General features: G+C 46.4%; 1 protein-coding gene and 1 long non-coding RNA gene across 4 annotated transcripts in view; one reads left to right on the top strand and one right to left on the bottom strand.

The window, feature by feature from the left end:
• Window positions 1-17462, bottom strand: part of rplp1 (ribosomal protein, large, P1) — a 93525-nt gene that overhangs the window by 53293 nt on the left and 22770 nt on the right. The window lies entirely within an intron of this gene.
• Window positions 16169-17381, top strand: LOC132451240 (uncharacterized). Of its 3 annotated transcripts, none has more exons than XR_009524013.1 (3): window positions 16169-16301; window positions 16600-16734; window positions 16874-17381. It is a non-coding gene; the product is annotated as an uncharacterized LOC132451240 (long non-coding RNA). The 3 variants fall into 3 exon arrangements; XR_009524012.1 differs by lacking the exon at window positions 16169-16301 and adding an exon at window positions 16308-16448; XR_009524011.1 differs by lacking the exon at window positions 16169-16301 and having other exon boundaries at window positions 16455-16734.

Genomic DNA, 17462 nt, shown 5'->3' on the forward strand with positions numbered 1-17462 from the left:
TTAGCGGCTCTCGTACTTTCACTGAAATGTTAAAAGCCCTAAACTGCATCAAAAGTCAAAGTCAAGTCACACAGCAGTATCAAAGTGATACCATTAACAGAAAGTACAGCGAGTTCCCTCCCTTCCAATCCACTACCCGCTCTGCATTTGCTATCTGGTACTCTGGCTCGTGTAAAACAATCTGTAACGAAGCCTAAGTGAGATAAATCATCCTTTATTAAGTGAGCTTACCGTCTGTTGCCAACTGTTAAGGTTGTTTCCTGTGGCCACTATCAGGGGCCATTTTGTCTGCTCCGGACGATTCTGTAATGCTGAGTCAGATGTTCACACAGCCAAGGGTGTTCAGGGTGTGTGTGTGTGTGTGTGTGTGTGTGTGTGTGTGTGTGTGTGTGTGTGTGTGTGTGTGTGTGTGTGTGTGTGTGTGTGTGTGTGTGTGTGTGTGTGTGTGTGTGTGTGTGTGTGAGCGAGTTTGGGTCGGAGCACAACGTGCATGTGAGCATATGGTCATGTGCGACGTACAGGTGCATCTCAGTCTGTGCATGTGCAATGTGTGCGAGTGTGTGTACACATGTAAATGTGTGAACGTGTGTGTGCGCATATGTGTGTGTGTGCATATGTGTGTGCATGTGCAACTGTGATTTTTTGTGTGTGTGTTTGTGTGTGTGTCAGTGTGCATATGTGCCTGCATGTTCGTGTGTGTGCATGTGCGTGAGTGTGTCTGTGCACAGTGGCCTTTATTACCACAGAGGACTGCAGAATAGAACGGTACACAACGCTCTCACATCAATCAACAGACTGACGCCAACACACACAATCACACGCGCGCGCACACACACTGCATGAACATTTGAATTCAGGTGAGTGATATGATCTCTCTGCTTCTCCCCCTTCAATCCCCAATCTCTCATTTATCTCTCTCTTTTTCTAGTGCGCTCTCTCTCTAACTCTCTCTCTCTCTCTCTCTTTCTCTTCCAGTGCTTTCTCTCTCTCTTTCTCTAACTCTCTCTCTCTCTAATGCTCTCTCTCTCTCTTCTAGTGCTCTCTCTCTTTCTCTAACTCTCTCTCTCTCTCTCTAATGTTCTCTCTCTCTCTTCTAGTGCTCTCTCTCTCTTTCTCTTCTAGTGCTCCATCTCTGTTCATCTCTCTCTCTCTACCTCGCACTGTAGAAAACCATAGCTCTTTTTCCATTTCAAGACTGAAATTAAATTTTGTGCCCACATTGGCAGAGTTGCCTTTGGGCCGCAAAGGGAGCAGGGAGCGAGAGAGGAGAGAGGAGAGAGGAGAGAGGAGAGAGAGAGAGAGACACACACACAGACAGACAGACAAGTGGGGGACTGTGGGGGAGAAACCCATGGAAGAGAAGGCTATAGTGGCGTGGATGGAGTGAAGGTATGAGGGGAGGCAGAGAGGGGAGGGAGAGAGGGGAGGGAGAGAGGGGAGGGAGGGGAAAGGAGGGAGAGGGGGAAACAGAGAGGCATTGTACTGTGTGTACTGCTCCAATCGCTGTTTGCCCTGGTTTCCCCGGCAACGGGGAATACGAGGGCTGATAAGTTAACCAGATGGAGACAAAAGGGGGCAAGGGTGATGGGAGGAGAGTGACACTGAGGGGAAGGGAGATAGAGAGGGGGAGGGGTGGCCGGGGGGAGATAGAGAGAAAAATGTTGAGATATTTTCTGGGGAGAAAATGAAAAATTTAAAGTTGGAAACGTTTGTCTTTGTGTGTCTGTGTTGCTATGAGGCCTACTAATATATACTGTGCCTATTTATTAACTTTATAAAAGACATTGTTATATTACAAACTCCAGTTACTGTCATCAAGCCATGTTCTAGCATGTTCAGGAGGAAAGGAAGAAAGCCTCTCTCTCTCTGTGTGTGTGTGTGTGTGTGTGTGTGTGTGTGTGTGTGTGTGTGTGTGTGTGTGTGTGTGTGTGTGTGTGTGTGTGTGTGTGTGTGTGTGTTCTGTATTTGAATATGTTTTTGGAGTGCTTTCATGATGAAGTGCAGGTCGTTGTCGAGGCCAACTAGAAAGATAATTTTATGATTACGATTTCAAAAGCACAGGGGTGTGTGTAAGATAGAGAGAAAGAGAAAGGGAGAGAGAGCGATAAAGATTCTACCAGGAGACCTGTACAGATGAAAGATTAAACTTTCTCCCTTATGAAGATTGATTTTTACAATCTTGAACTCCTGAAGCAATTGGACTACTGTAAGTGAGCGAGCGAGAGAGAGACAGAGACGGAGACAGAGAGAGACAGAGAGAGAGACAGAGACAGAGACAGAGAGAGAGAGAGAGAGAGAAAGCAAAAGAGAGAGAGAGAGAGCTAGAAAGCAAAAGAGAGAGACGGTGAGAGAGAGATGGAGAGTATAAGAGAAAAATAAGGGGAGTTAAGACAATAATATATTAAAGGGAAGGGAGGGGAAAGGTGTTCAGTGAAAACATTGGAAGGCAGAGCATGGTGGTTATCTTAAATGTAAATACCGGGACATGATTGCGCTTAGTTGTTATGCCATGATGAATTCTAAGTTTGCGTAAAACCTTGTGTAAAAAGCGTTTTTCACTTAGCAGGGGGGCCGGAGTTCTGACGACAGCTGTAATTTTCGGACCAAAGTAGAACATGATAGAATTGAAAAAGCCAATCCAAAACAGAGGAAGTGCTGAGTGTAACAGGAGCGAACTGATTGTTAGGAGCGTGTTGCACATTATCGAGCCGAGGGCCCGGCCGCGAGATGCCTTCGGGGGTCATTTCAAACAGAAATAGAGGCAATTACGGCGACACAAGGTTTGTCTAACAAAGCCACACAGAGAGAGGTGAGATAGCTGTTGACCTGAAACAGCACAAGTGCCAGGACGAAGAGCAGGTTGACTGGAGCGATGCGACAGCAAAGGCAATCGTGTGCATAAAAAGGTCCCAAAATGAACTTGTAAAACGAACACAAAGAGAAAATGGCTCGCTAATGTTGGGCTATCGTTAAGCTTGCCTAGCACCGACCAAAGGTTTCAAAGACGCAGTGTTCTCATGACATTTTCATGAAGAAACACTTGTTAGAAAGAGCATTGAGAAATGCAAAATAAAGTCCTGAACAAATAAGGACTTAATTAACACATGCTACATTTCAAGGTAATACTAAAAGACATTTGCATAATGTTATGACCTCGGCTGATATGCAATCTGTTTTTCAAACTGTAATTGGCTGATTTAATTAGAACTTAAGTGGAGGAGTCAGAGTTTGTATTCTAATGCTTAAGAGTGCATTGAACTTCACACATTGTTATTCTGTGAAAACAAAAATAGGTCGTTTATGCATATGTTTCATATGCATGTGTTCGGCGACTACAAAATGAGCTACATTTAAAAGAAGACCATTTGAAGGGAGTGCATTCAACCCTCTGCACCCTTGGTGCATGTTGCCAGAGGTCAGATTAGTTTAATAATACCAGGAACGACAGAAACAGGCAGAGCTCTGTTTACACAACGGATCAGAGAGCGGGGAACAGAGACACAGACAGAGAGTGTGAGAGCTGTCGAGCGAGAGACACTGACAGAGAGAGACAGGGAGAGAGAGAGAGAGAGAGATGGAGAGATGGAGATGGAGCTGAAGGATGGGTCGTGACTCGCGACTCTAAATGTCAGCCAGGCTTTATGAATATGCATCACAGGCTTAAAATAAATTCATGAAAAGAACCCCCAAGTCTGTTCATGTGGACACATGTGTTTGTGTGGACACATGTGTTTGTGCATGTGTGTGTGTGTGTGCATGTGCATGTGTGTGTGGTCGGTGCCAGTCATTATTAGATGGTATAACGCCACCATGGGAGGGAATTAGAATCAAACACACCCACCCACCCACCCACCCACCCACCCACCCACCCACACACACACCCACACCCACACACACACACACACACTCTCGCAGTGTGTCATACAATAGTTTCACTCTTTCAGCCACTATTTCTCTTTTCAATTTGCTGGTGCACCAGGGCAAACCACACACTGTTTACGGTACATCCTCTGCAGTGCGATCCTAGCGAGGGGGGGATCAGGAAGTGGAAGGAAGGAAGGGAGACAAGACAGAGGGAGGGAGGGAGGGAGGGAGAACCTGATAAGAGAAGACAAAATGAAGGTAGGGAAGAGAAGACAAAAGGAGGAGAAGCAAGACCCAATTAAGTATACCGTGTGTTTGTGTGTGTGTGTGTGTGTGTGTGTGTGTGTGTGTGTGTGTGTGTGTGTGTGTGTGTGTGTGTGTGTGTGTGTGAACAAAAGGCCCAACATCCATCTATATCTCTCTCTCTGCCTCCCTCTCTCCCTCTTGCTCTCTCGGTGTGTGTGTGTGTGTGTGTGTGTGTGTGTGTGTGTGTGTGTGTGTCAGCAGTAGCAGTAACATTCCATGCTGAACACATCAGCTGGCCTGAGGAGAAAGACAAACACGGGAGAGGAAACCACGTCTAGACTACTGCCACACACACACACACACACACACACACACACACACACACACACACACACACACACACACACACACACACACACACACACACACACACACACACACATTCAACATATGAACCGACTCAGTCAATAGAAACCAAATTGTACATAAACACACACACACACACACACGCACACACACACACCCAGACACAAATACACAAACCATCAACCTGTTATTTGGACAAAGTAGGCGAGTGCCAAGCCCTGCCAAGAAACCTGTGTCGTGTGTGCGTGTGCGTGTCTGTGCGTGTGGAGAGGATGGTGGAGGGATCGAAAGAAGTAGGAGTGAGATATGAGGAGGAAGAACTGCAGGGAGGGAGAGGGCTAGAAACACCAGAGGGCGTCAGAACGAGTGTGAATGGGAGAGATCCAGTCTCTCTCTCTCTCTCTCTCTCTCTCTCTGGGTTCCTGTAAACCTGACTTATTGGAAATTCAAAGACTGTGAGCTGGACACTGAGGGCATGGAAAAGTACTATAAGCAATGTGTACTTGACACGCACGTACCCAGCATACTGCCCACGCAATGGCTACACTTCTCAAGTCACAGTACAGCCTTTGTTTTGGTTGTTTGTGTCCCTACTGGGAATAATATAATTGTACATTCATAAAAATATAAATAAAATAAATAACATAGAAAAATACAATCAAATTGACAGATCTTCACTTATTTACTAAAAGCCGAGATCTTTAACTCCGTCTTGGTTTTGACTGAGCTGGCGGCGTGTACCTTTCCACCTTGTGGAGATATTATTGTAAGATTCATGCATTATCGTGATTAGAAAGCATCATACAGCGTGTGCCGGGGGTCCCCAGAGAGGACCGGCGCGTGGGTGGACCGCCCAGGTCACGCTGAATTACTCCACTGGTGGACCACAATGAGGCTCTCTGTGGAGCTTCTGTCTATGAAATAAAAATGATATCATCTGAAATGTGCGTATGGTCGGGAAAAAGGTTGAAGTGGGCTATGGAAATATTTGATTGTGCCGTCTCGTTTTCTGTGAGCAATTGATAATGGAGAGGTGAAACTGTGGAACTAAAGTTGCTGAAAGTACTTGATTATGCTTGCATCATAAAAAGGGTACGGGTTACAGTTCTTGCAAATCTCTGGGAAACAGATCCACAGCTGGATTCTAACAAAGTAAGCGATAATAATAGCCATTTTAAAAAGGTATTTAAAAGTTTAAAAGCCTTACAGTTTCAGCCAAAATCGGCTACAATGGATCGATTCATTAGTCGACTCGGTTGGCCAAGAGTTGACCACTAATTACGAAAAAGAAAGAAATAAAGAAGGAAAGATTCCAAGGAATATTGGAGGAAATGGCTTATTTTTGTTGTACAACACAAGCCAGGAAAATATGATTTGGTACTAAATACCCTGAGCTGCTTAATTATCACCACCTGACTGAAGAACTGATTGCAACGGGATTTGATATAGCTTCAGAACTTCCTTGAAAATATCGGCTGCTAAAAGAAGATAACATTCTGGAGAAATCGTATACAACTTTAACAAATGCTGATTCCTTTTCAGTTGACAAGAGACTTCTGGGCGGCACAAAACTCCTGTTTAGGGATTCTGAAAAAGGACTTACAATTATCACCGTCAACAGCTATATTCCATCATATTCATCAGCTTGTCGAGTCACATACGTCTGTGAAACTCCTTAGCCAATAAACGAGTAGCTGACTGAGCAGCATTGCTAATAAACAGTTAGTTTACTGCGCTATCCTAGCAGTACTGCTAATAAACTGTTATATAAATTAGATATCATAGCAGTACTGTTAATAAAAAGTTAAATGATTAAACTATCAGTTTAGGGTGCTGTTTGAGCATTTGCTGTGTTCCCAGAGACCCTATGTTCCCCAGTTCTTCATAAGTACTCTCCCAGAGCCCTTTGTTCCCCATGTATAGCACATAACTGGAACCTGAAAAAGATGTTCACGAGTTGTGTATTCGCCAAGTATGACATCTGAGGGTAGAAGTCAAAGGTTTTTCTGTTCCTAAGCACTGCTTTATGGCTCTCAATGTGAAAGGACTACACTTGAGAGAATTCATCGAATGGTTGGGGTCATCATGGCACACGAAGGGTCAAGGCATAATGCTGCCTGAGGTGAAAACTAACCTGGTATGAATGTGTTTGAATTTAACTCTCACAATTAACATCTGTCTTTTAGCTGCAATAAAAAAACATCACATTGTGACTCATTTATTAAATCAAGTTTGTTTTTATCTCCAAAATATTTCTTTCTCTTTTAACTTTAGTTAATTTTGAATATCTCGTTCTATTTTAATCTGTGACTGAGAGCAAACTACAGAAATGTCCAAATACCAAAGCAGCGTTATTGTGACTATCCTAGCAGTACTGCTAATAAATTGTTAACGAAAGAAGCAGTCCTGGCAGTACTGCTAATAATGGTTAGAGAACAATGCTATCCTAGCAACACTGTTAATAAACTGTTAAATAAAGATCGGTCCAACAAAGCAGTTGGACCGATCTTTCGTTAAAAATGCTTCGCTTACCAAGCTATCCTTGGAGTACTTCCAATAAATCGTTGGCTAACCTAGCTCTCCTAGCGGTAATGCTAACACACTGCCACCTTCCACGGTCAGGGAATCTCTTCTCCAGACAAAGATGCGTGTGTGCACACAAGTGGTCTCTTCTGGGCCTCACGCCCCACAGTCCTGGCACCGGTGTGAGATATAGTGTGGAAGAAAAAAAAAGAATGATCTACAGATAGAGAGGAGAAAAAATGTCTGTGTAGTGCTAAAGATCCCTCCGCACACATATTTCAAACCCCTTTAAAAAACTATACGTTGAATAAGTACTTTAATAGCTTTTTTTTAAGTGAAAAATAACGGTAATAAACTATGGCAAGTAGCAAATCAGCCTCTTTAGTTCCAGGGATAATGCCAGGACCCGAGACAGTTGAATGAAAAAAATCCCCGTTATTTATTGCACAGTTAATTTGCACGGTAATGTCATTACAAAGCAATTTCTATATAACGTAATGTGATACGTTACTACTTCAACTGAAGGACCTGTGTGCATTGACATGACATCATCTGGTAGTCATTTAGCAGATGCTTCACGTACGGTGAACTTTGATATGCAACACAGTCAGCAGGTATCTCCAGGAACCTTACTACGAGTAAGAACGCTGGACCGTAGACGTCGGGGATCGGGTGAAGGCTGGGGGGACAAGCCCCCCGCAACCGCTACGATATCCCAAATGACAGCACGGAGCTACGACGACATAGCACATTAACCACGCCATACGCTAACTGGTGACCCGCTGTACCGATAAAACGCTACAAGTGACAGCGTCGGCGGCCGTCTGCATGTGGAACGAGGGGGCTTGTCTTTATTGGGGGTCTTTAAGAGACGACGCCGTGGTTTCCACCTGGTGTCCATCCATCCGACCCCGTCTGTTTTACTGCGCTGGTTTTTATAAACCCGTCTCGCTTGGTGACTAGCTTCCCGGACTCGCCCTTCAGGCCTGGCCGGTTTAACCGCATCATGTATATGCAGTATCCGACGCACGTAGCAACCCCGGCCGCCCGTTTGTGGCCTCCGACAGCCTCCCCTGCTCAAGGGATCCAAGGCAGGCCCTGGCGAGACCCTGCCGCCGCCGGGTGGAGCCGGTGGTCTTCAGAGAGAACTGAAACAGAGCAGTGCTTAACGCCCTGGATTAGGATTCTAATAGTCTCTCTCTCTCTCTCTCTCTCTCTCTCTCGCCCCCCCCCCCCCCCCCCCCCCTGCCGTGATGTTAAATACTGGCAGCCAGCCTGGCTCCCTAAACTATGACTCATCTGAAGCCACTCTGGGTGGTGATACATCTTTCTCCCCGCTCCTCTCTTTCTCTTTTTCCTCTCGTGGTTGTTAGGGGTCATTTTTTTTTCTCCTGGCCCCGGGCCAAAGATGAACTGCTTTGGTCGTAGTTTTCCCTCGGTTCTGGTGTTGGTGGCGGGGTCTGTGCGCCTAAACTTTTTTAAGGATATTCGTATATATCGATGAATGTGTTTGTGGGCGATACGCTTTGTCTATTTGGTGTGTGTGTGTGTGTTTTTTTTTTTTAATGCAGGGATATCGTCCGAATTAATTATATAAGATTACTGCAAACATCCGGCCGGGCTTGCCAGGGAGGTCGGAGGGCAGAAACAAGTATGGCGGCGCTAAGTGACTCACAGGGAGAGGTGTGCGAGTGCCATGCGGAGGGTGGGAAGGTTCCGGAACAGCTTGATCAACGTCAGAGAGCGTCTCTCTGAATGATCAAGGTGTTTCTAACGATCAACACACAAACAGACTGGACCGCATTTATATCACGCTCTTTTGTCGCAGTATAGTATTGTAGCATTGTAGCGGCTAGCAGTTAGGGTTAAGTGCCTTGCTCAGGGACACCTCGGCATACAGCTATGAGGTGCCGGGATCGAACTAGCAACCTTGTGGTTACCAGCCAACCCGCTCTACCTCCTGAGCTAGTGCCGCCCTTGATCATGAATCAAGGTGTTGCGAACGATCAAAACACAACATCTCCAAGACTACACACTTCTCTTGCATGCAAAGGATTGCAGGAGGCAACGCGATAGGCTCCATCAAGGAAAGAAGGGGCCTTTGGAAGGTTGACCCGCACAAGGGGGCCGCAATCAATCATCTCCGTAAGGGAGACGTCTATTGCACCTCCGGCCTTAAGCCTTGTACAGCCTACAGCCTCTTCAAGTCTATGATCTCGTCCAATGGTTAGGTTCTTGAAGCGTATGGATGACCTAGGACAGTCTTTAACCTCACCCAGCATAACCTGATTTAGTCTATAGTCTGTTCCAGCCTATAATAACCTCTTCCAGCATATAGCCATTTCCAGCCTATAACCTCTTCCAGCATATAGCCTGTTCCAGCCTATAACCTCTTCCAGCATATAGCCTGTTCCAGCCTATAACCTCTTCCAACATATAGCCTGTTCCAGTCAATAACCTCTTACATTATATAGCCTGTTGGAGCCTAACTCTTCCAGCATATAGCCTGTTCCAGCCTATAACCTCTTCCATCATATAGCCTGTTCCAACCTATAACCTCTTCCATCATATAGCCTGTTCCAGCCTATAGCCGATACCAGCATATAGCCTCATTCATCAAGACAGACCTGCGTCAGTGACAGCAGCATCATTGTTCCCAGTCATTCTCCAGTAACCTGAAATCCTGGAAGGCAAGGAGACACCCACCCCCCAACCCAGCCCTGTCAGGCCTGGGATCCAAACCCTGGCCCTGCCAAGTATTTCATCCAACCACTCAAATTACCCTTGGGCCAGGCACTTCATCTTCAATTGCACATTTTGAGTTGTTCAATGGCCAACAATAGAATACTGCAGCAGGAGCTGGCAGTTGGTGCCATGCTGCGCTGTGTGTGTGAGGTAGGGAGATGTGCTCCATATCAGCCTGGGCTCTCTCTCTCTCTCTCTCTCTCTCTCTCTCTCTCTCTCTCTCTCTCTCTCTCTCTCTCTCTCTCTCTCTCTCTCTCTCTCTCTCTCTCTCTCTCTCTCTCTCTCTCTCTCTCTCTCTCTCTCTCTCTCTCTCTCTCTCTCTCTCTCTCTCTCTCTCTCTCTCTCTCTCTCAACCACACTGATATTGCTGCAGTAATTCAAGGTTATATACTGCACTGTTTACAATTGTATGTATCTAACAAAGTGTGTGTATGTGTGTGTCTTTATGTGTGCTGTGTGTACATTTGTCGAGTGTCTGTTTGCCGTGTGTGTGTGTGAGACTCTGGGGGTGGGGGGGGGGGGGGGGGATCCGTTTTTTTATTATTATCCGGTTTTTTTTTCATCCTTTGGCTGCTGTGAGAATGAGATTTAGTGTGAGGGCCGATCTGTCTGTTTTTCTCATAACAATACATTACAGTGAATAAACGCACATAGAGCTAATGCATGTGTCTGTGAAGCACTAAAAGACTCACTGATAGAAACAGGGTCTGTGTGCGTGTGCGTGTGTGTCCATGCGCACAAATGTGTAAGCGTCTTACTTGGTGTATTAAAGGGATTCGTGCATAAGGGTGTTTATCAGTGTGCGTGCGTGCGTGCGTGCGTGCGTGCCTCTGTGTCTCCATGTGTTTGATACAGATACAGCAACAGTGCCATCTACTGAGTCCATCTCCAGCCTGTCTCCGCTGTTCCTCCACAGCGTCGGAGCACAGGTGTTTGACACGCAAGAGACCCACCCACGTGATTAACACAACATGGTAAAAGCCAGCTCTGTGACTTATTCAGGTGGCGGTGTGTGATGTTTAAGCCCCAAGTCATTTGCAGAAGGTGTCAGACTCGAGTCCCGCAGGAGAGGGCGGGGTTACGATGGGGGCGTCTCGCTCTACATCTCTACAGGTAGACGGTGGACGTTGGCGTTGGAACCCAGAGCCTGTTGACTGGGAGACACACACCCTGAACGCAATTTATTAATACCGAACTGTATGCATCGGAACGCTTCCGTGGTCACTGAAACGACTCGATATGTGGCGGAGAAAGAGGCGTCGGTACAGGTTAGGTTCTGGAGGGGAAAAAACAAAGCAGGGAGCATACTGCGCGCCCTCATTCTGCCACCTCCTCCAAACACCACCAGGAACCTGCCGTTTTCTCTTCATTTCCCCCACTATTTACTCGCGAAATAAATCATCTTTTTCCCTCCCGTAAAATCTCCACACAGCCAGCTGCTCGTGGAATTACAGAGCCGTTCGCTTGTCTGAAGAATTCGCTCGGGAAAGACATGTTAGCTGAACACGGCCCAAAAAAATCTGGGAGTCTTTAGACCACATTTACTGGCATCAGACTAAAACTCAATGTGATAATGTATTCACCCAGCGATCAAAGGGGCGTGTGTGTGTGTGTGTGTGTGTGTGTGTGTGTGTGTGTGTGTGTGTGTGTGTGTGTGTCTGGGGGTGTCTTCCCCCCCTCTACTTCAACACCCATTTCTGGGTATAGGAACCAGCAATGTTCCCTTCACGCGGGGTGGTTCTGGAGGATGTTAGCGCCGACGCGTCAGCACTCCTCTTCTTCTTATGGGATCCTTCCTCATTCAAACCCGGCCCCGCGACGCACACAAAGCACCCAATGGCGGACGGCGACAGATGGAAGTGTATTTTATACTTTGGAGAAAAAGTTTGAGATTCATCCCCCTGCATTCTAGGAGGTATAGAGGAGGCAGGGGAAATTAGTGGAACTTGCTGAACAAAAAAAAAAACCTTAAAGTGTTGGAAGTTAGATACTGCAGTGAAGAATCATATAGGAAAAAAATTCTAAAACACGATTATTTAGTTTTTATTAATAAATCTACACTACAAGTGGCATCTTGAGCCGTTTTTGTGATACAATTTTACTTCCGCATCTCAAACGCTTGTTTTTGAGCGTGACGTAGGAATTGGTAGACGGACGTTCTAATCATCATAGACTACATAGGCAACATAACAACAATGGATAACAGTTTCGGACCACTTCCGTACAATTTTGAGCCAGCTAGCCGTGAGGGAGAACAGCAACCACCTAAAAGGGGGAGACACCATGGCAATAGGAGGGAGATAGAGTTGTGGTGTCAGGAGAATTATGGTGAACCAGGAGCGGCTGAACATCAACACGGCCACGGAGGAAGAGCTCATGACCCTGCCCGGGGTCAACCGCCCCGTGGCGCGGAGCATCGTGGAGTACCGGGACTGCATCGGGGGCTTCAAGAAGGTGGAGGACCTAGCGCTGGTGAGTGCGATAGGCGCCACCAAACTGGAGATTATTAAAGTGGAGATCTGCGTGTCGAGTAGGACCAGTTCGTCGCAGCACTCCCCGTCCTCCCTGGGGAGAGACCCGGAGCATATGTCCTCCTGCAGCGGCATGAACATCAACACCGCCACCCCCGCCGCAGCTCATGAGCATCCGCGGCATCACGGAGAAAATCGCCCGGAACATTGTCGCCTATCGGACCCAACACGGTCCGTTCAAGAGCATCGAGGACCTGGTTCGGGTCGATCACATAAACTGCTCCCTACTGGACAAGATCCGTTTCCAGGTGTTTGTGGAGCGCTCAAGAACTCCGTCCACCAATACCAACGGCGGGCTGACCTACACCGGTCGGTCCCATCCGAGCCCAACCTCGTTCAGCCTCCGGAGCGACGACCTCGACCTCCCGCCGGGAGGACCCACGCAGATGGTGTCCCTGCGGCCCCGCGTGGCACCGGCCCCGGGCCCGCGGGACGGCCGGGCCGCGGTGCGCCTGGCCACCTGGGACCTTCAGCGCTGCTCCAGTGAAAAGGCCAACAACCCTGGCGTCAAAGAGGTTGTGTGTATGCCCCTACTGGAGAACGAGTGAGTACAACTAACGTGGAGGGTTTGCAGGCTCGAAAGCCTGCTCCATCCTTTCTCCGATCGGGGAAACTGTGAAATCGGAGATGGTCGGACAGGAGGTCGGAGTTGGAACAACCCCCACAGATACAAAACCTCATCTCGTCGATTAGAAAAATCCAAAAACCACAGGGGGGGGGGAATACAAGACCGCTCACCGCGGTAACTACTCACAACTACGCATAGAGCTGAGGCAGCAACAGCGACCGCGTCTACCAATTCCTACGTAATATGACGCGTTTGACGTATCACATAAAAAAACAACGGTTTTTGAAGCCTTGCTCAAAATAGTCACTTTAAAACTGGATTTTTTGCCGATATACTTTTTTAAACTGATAAAATCCTGCATTTTAATTTCAAAGAGCAATTTTCAGAGAATGTTATGCATAAATATTTTTAAAAACATTAACTTCCAATACGCACTTTAAAGATGAGTGCAGACAGAGACCGTACCTACCACCTACTGTTTAAAGATCCCATGCCATGCTATTTATGGATGCTTTAATATAGGTATAAGTGGGCCACAAACACAGTATTCAAAGACGTCCCCGAAATTCAGCCGTGGTGCAGAGTTACAGCCACTCCGAACCAGTCGCACATTGAGCTTCCCCCAAACGCGCTGTTTCGGTGGGCGTGTCAAGGCAGGTCAAGGAGGGGGGGTGGAGGTGTGGCCCTGAGCAGCTTGTAGCCACAGTACCATGCGCTCTGGTTACGGTGGGCGTGTCAAGGCAGGTCAAGGAGGGGGGTGGGGGTGTGGCCCTGAGCAGCTTGTAGCCACAGTACCATGCGCACGGTGGATGTATCGCAATGGCTCTTAGAAACCCATATTATGCATAGATATCTATATCATATAATATATAATATATATTATCATGGCCAAAAGCTGTGTGAGCCTCCAGACGATAGGCTATTATGAATCTCTAACGACCGCGTCTTCTTCAGATTGATGTGGAAGTGGAAGAACCAGAGACGTCGGAGAACCCGACGAAGTCCTTTGTGATTCATTATATCGTCTGGAGAGGTGCACACAGCTTGAACTCCCTGAAGTACATGAACCACGACATGGAGGAGAAGGGGATTGTTGGCCGCGAATGTATCCCGCTTGAGCCCTGCTTCCCGCCGCCTCGGCAGCGGTCAGCGCTAATCACCGCCTCCTGAAGCCGAGGCGGTGGTCCATCGGCAGCGAGGCTCCGGCGGGAGACGACCGCGGTCAACAATCCCTTTCTCCTCCATGTCGTGGTTCATGCCTACTTCAGGGAGTCAAAGCCAAAGTTCCTTTCCCCCAATTCATTCTCAACCATGGCTGAGATAACCCCCACTACGAGTCTCGTTGTAGAAATACCAGAGACGAGAGTCCGACGTGTTATGCGCCATCACACCAACAGCAGAACGGTTATCCAAATAACAAGGAAGTGTACAACACTTGCGTTACAGTCCTGGAGCTCTACATCTAAATAATATCATATAATACATAGATATCTATATCAAATAATACATATTATCACGGCCAAAAGCTGTGTGCACGTCCAGACGATATAATGAATCACAAAGGACTTCGTCGGGTTCTCCGACGTCTCTGGTTCTTCCACTTCCACATCAATCTGTAGTAGACAGAACCGCGCGCTGCCTGCTGCCTGCTGCCGGCGCGAGGCACCACCGCCCGGCTGCCCGCTGCCGGGCGGTGGTGCTTCGCGGCGGTGGTGCCTCGCGGCAACCGGCAGCAGGCAGCATGTCGCAGTTCATGTACTTCGATGTCGTTCTGCCATTGCATTCAAAATTCTGTAACTAGCCTGTTACTGCGATCTAAGCAACTACCATACACGTATTAGCATTAAGCACTAGCTCAATCACGACTCCTTCAGAATTCTTGTGGGTGGTTACGAACCAACCAAGTGGGCAGGGCCATGAATAATAGTTTGACAACGCTACGTCACAGTGTCACCTTATCCAGATCGGCTCATTTCTTCTGCCTTTTTCCTTTCATTGCCTATTGCATTCAGCAGACAAACTGCATAGATTTCAAACTTACCACAGCTCACAAACTTATTCAGACCTATGTTATTTAACAAACAATAGGAAAAATGTGATTTCAATGGCATGGGCTCTTTAAGGTTTTTGTATGAATAATAGGGGATTATCACGCTTCCTGGTTCCGGTGGCGGGATTTGTCTTCGTTGTGCATGAACACTTCCGGCGCACTTCCACCATGGCTGAAACAAAGGCGAGATGTCACTGCTCTCTGTTCCACTTTGTACATCTAACAAACAACACCAACCCTACTTAAGTTTTCATGGATTCCCGACTGAAATTAGTCTAAGGAAGAAGTGGATTCAAGCGGTTCGCCGGGATGAAGGGCCAAACTTTAAAATAAAACAAGGTAGCATGTTTGTTTGTAGCCGGCACTTTAGTGAATCAGACTACAAACGCTACAGCTAGCAACCAACCGGGGTCACACCAAGCGACTGAAAATCGGGTCTGTACCCTCCCGTTTCCAGTGGAACAACTGGGGACTGCCAAGAAGGGGGTCTGTTTATAAAAGAGCATCAACTCGCTTAGGCCATGACGTTCACCCATCCCTTCCCCTGGAGCAACCGCTGCCCTGTGAATAAGAGCTGATGGAGGAGATCTCAGCTTCGGTGGTGATGACAGAACATGATTTCGGTTCTGCTCCTAAACCAGGTTTGTCAGTGTTTGTTAGTGTTCTGAAATATTGGCCTACTATTACCCCATACTGTTCTTAAACCACCTACCTGACAGGATGTACTACCTATGGTTTAATCACAGAATTGGCTATTAGTAGGTTATACCGAGGAGGTAGGTCAACTTTTCAGAACTCAGGCACAACATGTTTAGTCTTATTAATGTCCCAGCATTTGACCAAACCACAATGTGAAAAGCTTCATCACAAGTACAAATGTTGCATTTTATATCTTACTTAATTAATTGTAAAGGTGAATATTGAGCTATAAAAAGCAAAATTTAAAAGCAATATTGAGCTACAAAAAGCAATTTCTTTAGAGGTCCAAACTGCTTCCAATATGCAAGTCACAGCCAAAATCTGGGTTAGATGTTTTAATTTCATCTCATACAGGTGCACTGGATGCTGCTGCTGTACACATACAGCAATTGGAAGAAACAGTCAAGGAGCTGATGAGAGCTGTCACAGCTGAAAGTGGTTCAAGTGCATTTTCACAGATTCTGTGTCTCAGACGCGGACATCCTTTTTTACACCAGATTCACGTCAAGAGATGTTTTTTGTGACTTCTGGGAGGTTATTCAACCATCTACCTTCATGTAACCATCTACCTTCATGTCAGAAAAAGAAACAAACATTTGAACCCATTTCTCCCAGTCCAACGTGTAGACTGCAACTGGTTGAGTTTTTTCTCTTCTGCTGCCTGGTTGCTGCAGGCCTGCAAGAGAAGGTGCTGGCTGACATGTTTCAGGTCAGTGTGTCCACTGTCTACCATGTTGTTATACCGTGGGCCAACTACCGTTACCTGCTCCTTGGCTCCCTCCCCATCTGGATGAGTAAACTGCAAGTCAAGAACACCATGCCAAGATAATTTGTGCAGTACAGTCCAGATGTTCAGGTAATCATCGACTGCACCGAGGTGCAGTCGATGATTACCCGAACATCATCTTACAAGAACACAACAACCTTTAAGGCCTTGATTGGGATTGCCCCTTGTAGTGCTGTGACTTTTGTGTCAAGTCTCTTCACCGGCTCCATCTCCGACCCAGAGCTGACTGAACGAAGTGGACTGCTGGATTTACTGGAGCCAGGAGATGGCTGCATGGCAGACAAGGGTTTCACCATCGAGAAGCCACTAGCTGATCGTGGGGCAACGCTGATTATACCACCCTTCAAGATGACAGGTAGGCATGAAAGGAATGAACATTTTAAATTAAAACTTTGACCCAAATGTGACCATTAAGATATGCAGACAAATGTTTAAGATGGACTGAAGCACTCACAATAATATTACTAATTAATTTATCTCTAACCACTGCGCAGTTCACTGAAGAGGATGCTCTGAAAACACAAGCAATCGCTCGACTTCGAATCCTCGTAGAAAGAGCAATAGGCAGAGTCAAGGAATACCGCATCTGGGAACACACTGTCCTTTCACCTTGTCTGCGACAGTCAATCAGCTGTGGACCGTCTGCTGTGTGATGACCAACTTCCAGGGACCACTTGATTTAAAAGGCTAGATCCCTGTTGAATAGTGTTTCTACTCAAACATGTACCTATAAATATTAAATATAATATATAAATATTAAAACGAGAGGCACTGAACATTTGGATTGGTCCCTTCATTTTTTCCGGAGCTGTAATTTTGTACACTGAAAACATTGTATATATTGAATGACATGTAATGTAATTGAATGAGAAGTCTTTCATCTATAATCAATTTTAAAGTCCAGTCAGTCCATCCTGAAAGTATTCAAAATAATGTTAATATATAATGTAGTAAATGATGTACTCAGAAAAAGAGAATGAATTAAATCCTTTTATTCTTTCAGTTCCTTTATTCATTCAGTTCATTTCACATTCATTTCACTTTCTGCTGAAGATACACATTCATATATGTACCAAAGAAGTA

This window comes from Gadus macrocephalus, chromosome 22 (genome assembly GCF_031168955.1).
Source record: "Gadus macrocephalus chromosome 22, ASM3116895v1".
Lineage (NCBI taxonomy): Eukaryota > Metazoa > Chordata > Actinopteri > Gadiformes > Gadidae > Gadus > Gadus macrocephalus.